Source organism: Micrasema longulum, unplaced genomic scaffold (genome assembly GCF_059751315.1).
Source record: "Micrasema longulum isolate JH-2025_06_02 unplaced genomic scaffold, ASM5975131v1 h1tg000041l, whole genome shotgun sequence".
Classification (NCBI taxonomy): Eukaryota; Metazoa; Arthropoda; class Insecta; order Trichoptera; family Brachycentridae; genus Micrasema; species Micrasema longulum.
The window spans coordinates 1479147-1494272 of NW_028277248.1; positions in this window are offsets into that span (position 1 = coordinate 1479147).

Genomic DNA, 15126 nt, shown 5'->3' on the forward strand with positions numbered 1-15126 from the left:
TACTGTTCAAACCCAATTTGTGTTTTGGTTGTATTTAAAGTAATTAATAGTGATAATCTCTAGTTTGCCCTTTTTGAGATATAATTATTATCATTTTCGATCTTCTGTTTTTATATTTTTTCATCATTTTCTTTTATTTTCTCGCCGATTTCACCCTAATCAGCAATCATACTTTCTTTACCAACTTAGTAAAATCCTTCAGGCATGTAAACCAGTTTCCTTATTTAGAGTATGGGCTTCTAATCTTCAGACATTTTTTGTGCCATGGTAGGTGATGAATAAGTCTCTTGACCAAACTGGATGACCAAGATGTTTTTAGTCTTGCAGGAATGGAAATGAATGCTCATTCCAGTTTTTAGACACGTCAAAACTTTGACGACTGCGGCGCTTTGATTAAATAATCTCTAGATTTACCGTAAGAGATATAAACTCTTTTTATGCGGTGATGCAAAACTCAAAATCAGCGCGATAAACAGTTCAGATAATGTTTAAGCAAGTCTAAATGCTTGCAGACTGGCTGGATTTCCTCCCTAGGGAGGCAGAGGGAAAACATTTTTGACAAGGGAATATGGAAGTCTAGGCATTTGCAGGGCTTGTAACCTGTCATTGGCTGGTTTAAGTAGCCACTTTACACACTGTGTAACATTCACTATTCTTCCCATGTTTGAACATCCACATTTCCTCAACTCTTCTCCAGCCAGTCTGCAAGCATTTGGACATACTTAAACATTGTTGAATTAACTTCCTGGTAAAAAAAGAAGTATAAAAATTGGAAAATGGTTTTCAGGCGTTGCCTAGTCGGTGATTTGGCTCAGCCGGATGAATCTCACCCACGTGATAAAGGTTTCAGTTCTTTTACTTCACAAAAGTTAACAGATGGAAGATTTTATGAAATATGGATGTTCAAACATGGGCAGAATGGTGAATGTTACACAGTGTGTAAAGTGGCCACTTAAACCAGCTAATGACAGGTCATAAGCCCTGTAAATGACTAGACTTCCAAACGCTCAATGACATCTTACTACGTGAAAAATTATACAGGAGAAAAATTTTAAATTACCCTGGAAAAGCACATGACTAGACTAGACTAGACCAGACGAGACATAACATGACTAGACCTTTTAATATTTCCTATATGGCCCAAACGGGTTTTTTTTTCATTTTATAGTTTTTTTTTTTTTAATTTTTTAATTTTTTTTAATATTTTAATATTTTCTCTTTATATAATTTACATTTTATGGGCAAACTTTGGGGTAATTTATTATAAAATTAACATAAAAGCACTTTGTTGCTGACTACTTAATATTTATTCAATTACTGACTTGTTTCAAAGCTACACAAGCCTCCTTGGCAAGGTTTAATGCAGTAATAAATAATATTATATTTTATAAATGTACTTGTGTTCTAAATAATACAACATCTAATTCATATAAAGAATTGAGTCTTTGTGTCATGTAGTATTTTGTGGTGTGGTCTGGAGTGAGGGGTGAGAGGGGTTGGAATTCGATCATAATTGTTGTGGAAATATTGTTTTTTTTATTTGTTATTATTCTGATTTTTATTGCTAAGATTTGAAAGTTGTCCAATTGAATGCGTGATTATTAATACATCCTTTAGACCGTACATAAAAATGTGAAAAAATTAATAGAAAATCAATCAAATCTGTCCAGTGAAAAAAAATGAATACAATTTTTATGAATGGAATAGTTCGACGTACAACGTGTTTGGCTACATGTAAAAATAAATAAATAAATATCACGGATGAAATTTGTTTTTACAATCAAATATTAATTGCCCTCCTATAGTTTTGGGTATTTGAAGTATAAACCCCTGTTTTTTTCCCACTCAAAAGATGCATCTAACCGTTGTGAACACTTTTTTTTTATATTTTTTTTTATTCAGAAATTTCATAAAAAGTATAAGTTTTTGTAAAATTCTAAACATGACTACTTTAACACATCTAGTAAATTTTATCACTGTAACTCTCCAAAAATAAAGACTTACTCTTGTGCTTGGAGAGTGACTTAAACTGTTGTGGTTGTTTTTTTATATTTTTTATAAGAGTTTATTTAATTTTAATACGAGTGCATGAAAAGCAAAATAAAAACATAGGATAAATAAAGAATAAACATAAAACAATATTACATTCATACTAATTAAAATTAAATGTTGTTTTTACACGAGTTCAAAAAATTTCTTTAGATTAACTTTAAATTTATTTATCGATATATTATTTTTAATAGTTGTTAGTTCATTACGAAGATTATTGTAATTTCTTACACCTTTGAAGACAAAGCTATTTTGACTTGTATGGAATTTAGGAATTTTGATATTATGTTGGTATCTGAGTTACTTATTCATTTCAAATTCTTTTATTTTTTGTATATTTGTACAATTGAATTTATTTTATAAAGAGTGTCTACTGTATGAACCTTAAATATTTTAAATAGACTTTCCAGAACTAAGTTAATTGTATCAAAATGTGGTCTAAGGGTTTTTTAACAATCATACATTCAATTATTATGTTTTATTTTCAACTTATATAACCTTTAACCAAGTGTCTTTATGAAAATTGTGAATATTTTTAGATGGCGATTTCGGAAAATAATTGTTGTTTGGGCACCTAAAGTGTTCGTTTCTGTTTATATTATTTATTTACTTACCCTAGAGTTTTGTCCCCCCGCGCATAGTGTATTTAGTCTACGACACCTAGTACTAAATTACTGATGCGGTTCGGTTCCCTCCTGCTACGTTCTGCAGTATTATCGGTCACGTCAACGTTGACAAGCCGAAATGTGCGGAAACTCATTCTGGTTTCGCCACCAGCCACCAGTAATGACCGTATTAACCCTAAACGATCGATGCAAATATTCCAGTAAACAAACAATATTTTGCTGGACAATTTCACAACATTGAATATAATTTTTTTTTCAATAATTTATATCGCTAGAGACACAGTATTTAAGTGATTTACAATTCTGAAAATAAATTATTAGTTAGGCTTTAGTTTCCTTGGAGAGTGGTGCCGTCATCAAGAGGCCGCCACATGGCAAAAGAACACATAAAAATAATCATTATATATATTTTTTTTTTTTTCAAATTATAAACATTGTTTTAAAATAAAAATAATGTGACATCACTGGGGTTACCTGTGCAGAGGAAACATAAAATATACATTTTTTATATTTTTACATGTGAGAATATACAAAGGAGACTTAATATACATCGAGAAATTACAAAATGTTCAGACAGTTTTAAACACTACGTATTTATTTAAATGCACAGTAAAAGAACCAAAATATAACATAAAGTAATACGTTTGTAGAGCAGGTGATTCAATATTAGTTAGGGTGAATACGACAATCTATTTAACTCCCATTCAGCTCCACTATCCATTTTTTTATTGCCTTATGGAAGTTGGTTGTAGATTTCGATTGCATAATAATAAAAATCCTTTTGTCGAAAGTGGTATTAATTTGTATTTGTTTAAGTTGTCTTTGTGTTGAGGATCAAGTGATTATATTATTTGTATGTTTAATATTGTTGGGATTTTGTCTTTTGTTTGAGTAAGAATAGTTTTTGAATATGTAAGTGAGTATTGTTTTAGCGTATAATTGCTTTGGTATCATAAGTTGTAATTTGTGGAATATTTTTTAAGCAGATTCTGAATCGGGTCGGTATGAAACGTTGTCTAGACAAACCAATGAATAAAGACGAAACCAAGATTTCGACTCCAACACCTAGCAACATATGTACGGGAAATAAAACTATTGGTGCTTTCGACGAGTACATTTGCCTCGACCACAAAATCACATTGGGAAAACTAGATCAAACTACGGAACTGGCAAGACAATTCGGGTTAAGTTGGGCTGGTTTTGGAAAGCTAAAACACGTTTTTAAAAATAAGGAAATCCCGCGCAATCTGAAAACCAAAGTCTACAAATCTTGTGTTCTGCCGGTGACAACGTACGGTCTTAAAGCCTTGCCAGTCACTGCTTAATCTAGGAATTTACTGTGATAAAACACATCAACTTCTGCAACGGGTAGATTCCTTAAATTCCTTGGTGTTTTCATTGATAGGAATTTGCGATGGGAAGCTAAGATCCAATCACTAAACTCTAGGTTGAGAAAGCTGTGCCATCTATTCTGCTCTCTTAGAGACACTCTGGATATAGACAATCTCAGAAGTGTATACTTTGTTCAACAACAACCTATGGAATAGCTGGCTGGGGGGGTTGTGCGGCATCCATTTTCAAGCCGCTCATAATTTCACAGAAATTATTATTGAGAATAATGTTCTGGCGCCCTCCAAAATACCCGTCCGAACAGCTGTTCCAATACATGAAGGTGACAGACAACTGTACATAAAATAAGCACTTACAAACTTCTGGTCAAACAATAAAGAGTGATTTCAACAGAATGTCCGTAAGAGGTTTTCCCAGAGCATGAATTATGTCATAACCAAAACCCGTACTACTTTTGTTCAGAGACATCTCTCATTTATCGCACCGAGAGTGTTCAATATTTTGAAAGAACGTATTAAGCTCTAGAGGACAAAAATTATTTTCAAAAAAGGAGTTAAGGACTGGATTTTCCTTAATGGGGGATTTGAGTAGGAAACTCCTTGATGATTTTCCAAATGCTTGAGTTTACTGTTTACCATATTGATGTGCCATATATATGTTTTTTTTTATATTTTGTCTAATTATTTTTTATGTTTGTTATCCTATGTTTGTGGTAATATACTCATGTGTCTGTGTCTGTGTCTGTGTCTGTGTCATATAATTGCTCGTCCCATCTTAACACAGGACTTTTAGTCCCATGGAGTTGGGACTTATTGTCTCAAATAATGTACAATAACCTTATGTATGTAAATAATTAAATAAATGATAAAAGTGAAAAAATGACCGATTTTTCCTTAAAAAAAAAAACCTTTCTCAAATCAGTGTTCGGTGTATAACGTCTTTATTATATACATTGCAAAAAAAAAAAAATTTCAAAAACACACAAATATTGTAAAAAAATAGCATTAATTAACGTTTAATAAACAAACTACTAAATTCTACAACAAAATTAAAAAAACTGCTTGCCGATTAATTTAGGGTTAAGAAATTTTTACTCGAATTAATTCGCGAAATAATAATAGACGTCTCGATCAGCAGACATGTTAGTAGGTAGGTGCTCGACTTATCTGCTTACTCTACTCCTTCTAGTCCTACTTCCTGCCCCCTCTCTCTTTTCTTAGTCGCAATAAGTGCGTCTCTTTCTCCATTAGGTTTTTTTATCTGTCTGCACTTTTAAGCAGACACTTATGAATACAGAAAATCCAACGAATCTCAAACTTTGATTAAAGAAATAGGATAAAATTTTGGTGAAAACACTCCATCTACATACCCGAAAACTGTTAATGACCAAGCGTCTTCTTATCGGTTTTGCTAATACTAAAAAACGTTTTTTTGTCAAAAATCTAGTAGATTTATTATTTTTCCAATTCAAATTCATATCAAAATTTGTTGCAACAAAGAGGGAAAATATTTTTGAGAAAGGAACATGGAAGTCTAGTCATTTTCATAATTTATTACCAGTCATTGGCTGGTTTAAGTGGTCACTTTACACACTATGTAACATTCCCCATTCTGCCTATGTTTAAACACCCACATTTCCTCATTCTTCCATCTGTTGACTTCTGTGAAATAAACGACCTGTGCAAAAAATTAAGATCCAAATAACTAACTGCGTAGGGAGTAAATACAGCCAGTCTGCAAACATTTGGATATACTCAAAACGTTGCTGTTTATTTCTGTTTACTTCATTTGACGTTTAATCATTTTGTTACTGCCTGTCGGTGAAGCAAGTAAACATACAAATTTCATTTTTGTTGGTGTAGGCATTCTAGAATGCTTTATATGAAAATTTGTTTTTTGCAAACACAATTAACAAATGTTATTATGGATTTATTTATTTATTAACGGACACTGTCCGTGTATGCAATTTATAAGATTTAAATATTACAATAAGAGAATAGTTTAAAACATCAAAATAAAAAAAAGAAGCATTGACAAACATAAGGGACATCGAGACAAGATCTGGACTATTTATTTAGCGCTCGTTTAAATCGTTGTAAACTTAAACCAAAAAAAAAATTATTTCGTCTTGAGTTAATAATACGACAAAGGCGGGTCATTGGAGAATTTAGGCCATAGTTTGAATGGACTGTTCACACTCCCAATTTAAATGAATATGTTTATAATTTAATTTATATTCTTTACTCATTATATCAATCTCTTGTTTCAGGTAAGACCATGAAAACCCCTTAGCAATTGGCTATGTGAAGTTAGCAGAAGAAAAGGTAAGTCAACAATATTAAGTATGTACAAATGTTTGTAGACGATGCTGGATTTCACTTCCCAAGTAGTTATTAAAATTTCAAATCATTACAACAGAAAGGGTAGAAATTTTTGAGAAGGGAATATAGACGTTAAGGCATTTTTTTTTCATACACATATTATTTACAAAGAAATATAATTACAATAATACACTTTAGAAAAATACATCTTAAAATGGGAATCTAGAAAAATAATATCGAAATTAGAGCAGAATGCAAGGCTGAGTTAAGCATTATCGACAAAATTAAGAAAGGTCTTTTGCGATGGTTCGGTCATGTGGAGCGAATGAATGATGAAAGAACGGCTAAAAAGATTTATGATGCGAATGTGTCTGGTTGTAGAAGTCGAGGAAGGCCGAGAAAGACATGGCATGATCAAGTACAACAAATTCTTGAAAGTGGTCATGTGAAAAGTCGGAATAATCGACGTGCGTGCATGAGAAGATGTATGAATGTGAAGGAAGCAAAGGAAGTGTGCCAGGACAGAGTGGTGTGGCGTTCTATCCTCTCTGCCTACCCCTCTGGGGAAATGGCGTGATGGTTAGTTAGTTAGTTACATCTTAAAATTAAGCTATAACATGAGTTGGAAAAAATGTCCACAAAGACTTCAGCGTCTGAGCGTAGGCCATTCCTTTTTCAATTATTAGAAAGTTAATAGCATTTTATATGGTATAACATGAACATGAAAAAAAAGAAAATAAAAAGAAAAAAAAAAGAAAAGAAAAACTAAATTAACATATCTTGATATTTACAGGGCTTATGAACTGTCAGTGGCCACTTTATTTTATTTCATTGTCTTTTTTTGTTAAAATTTAAGTATATTTTTAATATTACTATTTAATTTATTTTTTATTAAAACCCCACATTGTCATGGACTGTGCGTGGGTATACTAATTTAATAATACATCGTGAAATTTAGGGTGTAGATGTATACATAAATATTTAAATATACGAATATATAATTTTAATATACGAGTATGTACAGACATAAATAATAATGGAAAGTTACGTGAAAGTTTTTTTCTAAAAAACGTGTGGATAGTTTTAAAGATGAGTTGAAAGTGAAAAATAAGAGAATAAGAAAAAGAAACAAAATGATGTAGAGACAAAATAGACTGTGTAAAATTCATCATTCTCCTTATGAATTGATTCAAATATTTAAAAATCTACGTTTTATCAACTCTTCCATCTGAAAGCTTTATTAATGTGGGTAACTTCTGTATTACGCGGTACAGTACAGTAAATGCCTAGACTCCATATTCCCGTCTCAAAAATATTTTTTCTCTCTGTTGCAATAAATTTCGAAAAGCTAAGTGTTTTAATATGTTCAAAACAGTTTCAATTTCATTTTATTCATACAAAGGTATTTAGGTATATAATTATTTTATGTGTTTTTGAAAAAGTATGCAAATTAGAATTTGTTAAAGTAAATTTAATAGTTATTTAAAACATTTATTCTTTAGAAGCAGTTTCACAAAATAAAACGAAACTATGACTGCAAACTATGACTGCAACTGGTCAGGATATTATTTATTCTCAAATTGAAGTGCTTTCCAAAACTGTTTCTCTAAAATAAATAGAGCAGTGTAGCAGTGACGAGCCGTGATTTATTTTAAAGGTAATCTAATAAAAATGTTCATTAATTTGTACTACATATAAGTACTTACATAACATGTAAGTAATGTAATTATAAATTACTACTTTTTCTGTGGTTCTTGGAAAATCAACTCAAACAACAATTATTACTAACCACGCTATATACGTAGCTTTAATCTACACTATTTTAATAGAATACTAAACTTATACAATAGTTTATTAACACATACGACATTCAGCAGATACTTTCATTATGATATGTCATTGACAGTACTGTCAAGACTTGAGCACTGGCCGATTTCTTTTAAAATGAATAATGCCTAAAACGGCCACTGCGAACGCCACCTGTCCTATGTGATACATAATATGTCAACGGTATCCCATCAAAGAAAAATAGTCCTTCGAAAATAATGTTCGAAATTCTAGTTTCAAAATAGAGAATCTTCTAAAAATATTTGTAATCTGCAAGTTTGTTTTAGTACTAAAAAAGCCGACTTGGGTTTAAGACGAAAAATACAGTGTACTTTTTTGTATGGAAGAATAAGCTGAGGTAATCGGCTAGTTTTATCGTTCAGTGAGAATGGACTGGGCGCACTTCATAGATATTTTTTTGTAGAAAGATATAAACAGTGATTATAATAAATAACAATTACTTTATATATTTTCCCATAAACATGGTTACTATAAATTATTATAATTTAAAGTCAAATATAATGGTAAGCTGTGCATAATCGCTTACTTTGACGATTCGCCCCTGCAGTGTAGGCACAATCGTGGGTTTCCCGGGATCACAGACTGCCCCGCCGATCTTGGAAGATCTGAGACCACTCCCTCGCCAAGGATGGCTACGAATCCTCAAGCGAAACAAAACGTTTTGCTTCACGAAGCAGTTTAATTTATGCGTAAATAATATGTCGATTTTCGTTGCAGAAACGGTTTAATTTATTTCTGTGATACTCTTCTGCAGCTGGTTATACCAAATTTTTGGCCTATGCTGCTTTAAACTGTTATTTTTTAAATAGTTTCACAAAACAAGTTATTTGTAAAATGATAACTTTTACTGCTCATCTTTTTAAATAACTGGAACGCTCATCTTGAATACGAATGTGACATTTGATATATCAAGAAGATACAAAATTAGAATTTGCTAGTGAACTGATGTTTGGGAAGCTGTGTAAAAATACGCCGTTATTTGTCTTAATTCTGTAAAGACAGTAGCACATTAATTGATATGATTATTCGTATTAAAAATTCATCTGTATGAAAAAAACAAGCGTATTGTTGTATATTAAAAAAACTCATGTGGTTTGTTAAATGAGTATATTAAAAAATACTTGTAAAATTGATCCATGTGCGGTATAGTATTTTTCCCTCAATATTCACCAAATCGCGCTTTCAATTATTATTCTTTTATTTCAACTATCAACATAATAAATACAAATATTTACGAAGTTTACAAAACATAAAATGTTTACGAAAAATGAAAAATATTTTTTAAAATATTGGAACATTAAAAAAAATAAGAAACCACTAATGAAACTCACATTTAAATCAAATAAACAATGTAAATTATTTCAATTCGAATACAATTATAGTAAAAAAATAATTCATTAAAATGAAAAACATCATTTATACAATGTAAACACGAATAAAATTCTCTTAAACAAATATTTTTCTATCTTTTTTTAACAAATAAATAAATTGCACTAATCATTTAATCAAAATATTGACTATACACAAACACGTCCTTTTAAAAAAAATATTTTTGCTTTTGTTTTTTTTGCAACTCAACAGGCCAGGAGGTCCAATTACAGTGGAAAATAATATTACAGAACACCCAGGCTTGAGAAAAATCACATTTAGTTTTAGTGTTATGGGAATCGAACCATAAACCTACGGTGTGTGAGTCGAGCGTCTTAGCCATTACACTACGAAGGCCGCCTTGTTTTAATTGTTCTATTTTTTTTATATTTTTTTTTTAAGATCTTTATTATGTAACCACTTTTTCTAAAAACATGTTTTTTTATATACGAGTATGTATTTATTACATACTAGCGGACCCGACAGACATTATCCTACCCGAACGTTGGCTTGCCTGCTATTACCTTGGAAAAAGTCTTTTCATTGATAAGTAGTTACCTTAGTACTTGTTTATGGTTGAATTCCAAAACCATAAAATAATTCGTTTTTAAATATAAAATTCTAATTGCAAATGTCAAAATCTACTTTTCTACTATAAGGGGTGTATTTTAGATAGGAATTCAATTTTCAAAAATGTGTTAAATGTCCATTTAAAATTATAAAAAGGGGTAGAAATTATAAAGAGTGTAAGGAGATAATCTGATTGGGATCCATAAAAAGCGAATGCTGTTTGTAAACATTCAAAAACAAATATTTTTTACGCACAAAAAACAACATCCTTCCATTTTTTGTATAATATGCATTCTCGTCGAATGCAACCCTGGTAGGTCAATAAAAAAAACTTTTATGCTCCTAACAGATGAGATTAAAGAATTGAATATCTACGAACAAGTGCAGCGCAAAAATCTACATTTTTCTGAAAATCGCACGTAAATCGGTTAAGCCGTTTAGGAGGAATTCAGTGACGCTCCACGTACAGAAGAATTATATACAGCCTGTAACTGGGAGGATGGATCATCGGTAGCAAAGCGATGGGGGACCTCAATGCCTATCGATTTAACCTTCATGTATGTTCAGCGATATTCAGTCGTTTAAAAGTCATTCAGATTTTAAAGAATTTTTTAGTAAAAATCCTATTTTAAAATCAAATTAATTTAAAAACAAAATCCTATTAATCCGACGCAAAACTGTATTGTTGGATAAAAGACCAACTATTGAGCAACTTGTAAAAAATAAATACTATTGTAGACTCAATAGTTTGGATACACTTGGGACATTCAGCCTAAAATCGGATTTTTCTAAAACTTCTTAAATTTTTTAACGACTGAATATCACTGAACATATATATAAGTTAAATCAATAGGCATTGAGGTCCTTCATCGCTCTGCCACTGATGATCCCTCCTCCCAGTTACATGCTGTATATAACGATAGTTTAAATGAATTTAAATGACAATCTTTCACATAAATAAATAATAACATAAAATATATGATGGCCTGACCACTTAATCCGACTCACTGGAATATCTGTGTTGAGTTTGAGAACTTAATCATTTTAATGATAAAAATACGCTGTAATTTGTGAACTGCAAAAGTGTGTCTTTTGTACCTGATAAGGAAATGACGATTACACTTTACAAATATACATACATTTAAATGTACCTGGGTATACTGCATTAAATGAAATATTTTTGCACAGATTAAAATAATTTATTCATTTGCGCAGATAAGATTTCAATTTAAAATTTAAAATTGGCTAGGCGATTATAAATAATATATTTTTTATTATGACGATCAGCCGCCTGCACATTTACACCTTACGAGAAAGTTGACAATATTTTGCTCCAACGAACGACCTCAATATGTCACTAATAGTACGCTAATCTGTTGGATATGACGGGTTTGCAGATTGATCTATCTACTCGAACATGATTTGACAATATCACACTCCGACGGCTCTGATTCGGTCACTAGCATCTCCAAAATTGTGAAATAACTCAAATAAATTAAGAAGGTTCACTGTTTAATATGTCTTTAACAACGAGTGTATTTCCTGATATTTGGAAAATTTCTATAATAAGACCGATATTCAAATCTGGTGATAAATCTAACGTAACTAACTATAGACCCATTTCAATGATATCTCCTGTACCTAAACTATTCGAATCAATTATTACAAAAAAAATAACACCTATATTTAAAAATGTGCTGATTGAGGAGCAGCATGGATTTAGGACAGCCAAATCAACGACGACCAATTTGCTTTCTTTTACTGATACTATTTTTACAGCGTTCGAGAATAATCTTCAAGCTGATGTACTGTATACAGACTTCTCCAAGGCCTTTGACAAAGTTGATCACAACATTTTATGTGCTAAACTTCGTGCTGTAGGCATTAGAGATCCCTTTTTATCGTTTTTAAAATCCTACCTCTCACATAGAAAACAAAGTGTAAAAATCAATAACTTCATATCAAATAGCTTCCTAGTAACTTCTGGTGTACCACAGGGTGCCCACTTGGCCCCTCTTCTATTTAATCTGTTTGTTAATGATGCTGCTAATGTTTTTTCTTTTACAAAATTCTGGCTTTTTGCTGACGATAACAAGATACTTAAGCTAATTAAAAATATTGATGACTGTGTCAGACTCCAAGAAGACATAAATGCATTTCATACTTGGTGCAAAACTAATAACATGGAACTTAACATCGATAAATGCAAAATTATTTCATACCATAAATGTAAACATCCTTTTATTTTTGATTATAAACTTAATGGCCAAGTTCTTTCGATTGTCACCTCTATAAGAGATCTTGGAGTGATCCTAGATAATAAACTAACTTTTCTGGAACACTTTGATAATATAGTAAACAGATCCTTAAAAATTTTAGGCTTTATTAATAGAACTACGTCTGATTTCCAAAGCATGCTTACACTTAAAACACTTTATTGCTCTTTAGTTCGCCCTATTCTTGAATATGCATCTGTAATCTGGTCCCCTCATTATGCTGTTCATATCAAGCGCCTTGAATCAGTTCAACATCGTTTTATAAGAAAAATTGCATGGAAGATGGGATTGGAAAGAGGAGACTATTCATATTCTGATATGGAGAGGTTTTTAAGCATATCAAGTCTTGAAAAACGCAGATGCATTGCAGATATAATCTGCATGTATAAAATTATGAACTGTCTCATTGATGCCCCTGAAATTTTGCAAAAGATTCTTTTTAACGTTCCCACCCGTAGACTAAGAAATAATGAAATGCTTTTCCTCGGTCACTACAGGACCAATTATGGTGCACAGTCGCCTTTGCCCAGAATGATCAGGCGGGTGAACGATCATCAAGATCTTGATTATTATGGTGTAAGGATGTCTTTCTTTACAAATCAGCTAAAGAATCTGTATAGTTAGCCTATGCTTTTTACTTAATCTAAAAAATCTATCATCTGTCTTTGCTGCTTATTTCTGTTCCTTATATTTTTTTATTCCTTTGTAAAAATTTCTTTTAATTGTAATGTTTATAATGGACTTTGTCCGTAAATAAATAAATAAATAAATAAATAAATAAAATTTCGCGTCTCTTCGTCAAAATTGCCACAAACCAATAAAATGTGTAATATTTCTATTTATTTCAACAGAGAGGGAAAACTTTTTTGAGAAGGGAATATGGAAGTCTAGGCTATGACCTGTCATTGGCTGGTTTAAGTGGCCACTTTACACACTGTGTAACATTCACCATTCTGCCCATGTTTAAACATCCACATTTTCTCAACTCTTCCATCTGTTGACTTTTGTGAAGTAAAAGAGCTGAAACCTTCATCACGTGGGTGAGATTCATCCGGCTGAACCAAATCATCTACTTGGCAACGCCTGAAAACAATTTTCCGTCAGTACAAACCGATGTACTTAGATCAAAATTTGATGGGGGGGATCGGTAGTGTATCTTTGTAGTCGGTCGGGAGACTTTTATCTTCAACTATGACGTCATACTGAAGCTGTCATTTTAGTGAGTAGATATGTGTACCGTGTCGTACGCTTCCCCTTATTTCATATCGATGTACCTACTCAAAATTTAAAGGTGGCGGATCAGTAGTGTATCTTTGTCATCGCTCGAGAGAATTTGTCTTCAACTATACCGTCATGGTGAAAAAATGACCTATAACAGGGCTACTGAATACCAAATATACTGTAGAAACATTTGATATTGGTTGTTACTTTATTTATTCAAATTGGAATTAGCAGAGTTCAGTTCCAAGCTATCAGTTTAAAACCGCCAAATATTTTTTTTTTTTTATATGCTGGGTGTCATATACGTAAAATATACATTTGGCGGTTTAAGTTTTTAATGCAAACTACATTTTATGCAGCACAATGTGCCCTAAATAAATTAACCTAAATAGTTATATTTAATATGTATAGATTTAAAGACAGTTAGATACTTTTTCAACCGAGATGAAGACTTTGAGAACATGGAAGTCTCGGCATTAACAGAGCTTATAATCTGTCATCGACGTGATGAAGTGAGTATAAATAACTGACTTCCATATTCACGTGTAGATAAACGAATGACTTTTAAAAAAAATTTAGGGTATGTCTTTTGAGGTGTGGATTTTTTATCCAGAATTTTTCTACAGAGTTTCGGAAATACCAAAAATATTGTTTCTTAAAGAAACTTAGTTTTCACGTAAAGATTTCGATGCTCTAAAACTCAAATACAAATTCTTCTTTGGGCCTTACTTATTAAATTACTACAAAGTTACGCCTCGGCATAGTTGTAAAATAAGGATGGAAATATCATCTTTATTTTACTACTATAATAAGGATGGTATTCCCATTCATGTTCTACCACTTATACCTTGGCATAACTTTATACCAAGTTTATGAATCAGACCTTCGAAATTGTATTTATTTTCTCTTAATTTAAAACAAATTCATCATTCCCTTTCCGCTCCTACTGGTGCATAGGTCATTGCACTCTTACACTAATCGTGATCACTTTTGTTACATGAGTGTAAGAATATCACTCCTACGCTTCAGGCGCCAGTCGAGGGACTGTGAAACACTGTAGTTCAAAAACACAGTTTTAAATAAATATTTCATGTCAACCATGCCGGGAATCCAACCCGAGACCTCTTGCATGGTAGGCAAGCGCGCTTTGGGGCCGAAGGTAAAATTAACTTATAAGGGCCTCGATTATGATGAGAAGATAAATCGTCATACCTCCCACCTTGACAGTATGGTTGAAAATAAATTTTCTCTATTGATTACGAAGATACACTACTGACCCCCCACCTTCAAGTTTTGGGTTGGTACATCGATATGAAATAAGGGGAAGCTTACGTCACAGTACACAAGTTAACGCACTGAAATGCCAAAGCTTCAGTATGACGTCATAGTTGAAGATAAAAGTCTCCCGACCGACTACTTAAATACACTACCGATACCCTCACCATTAGGTTTTGATGTAAGTACATCGGTTTATAGCGACGGGTCCAGAACCCCTCG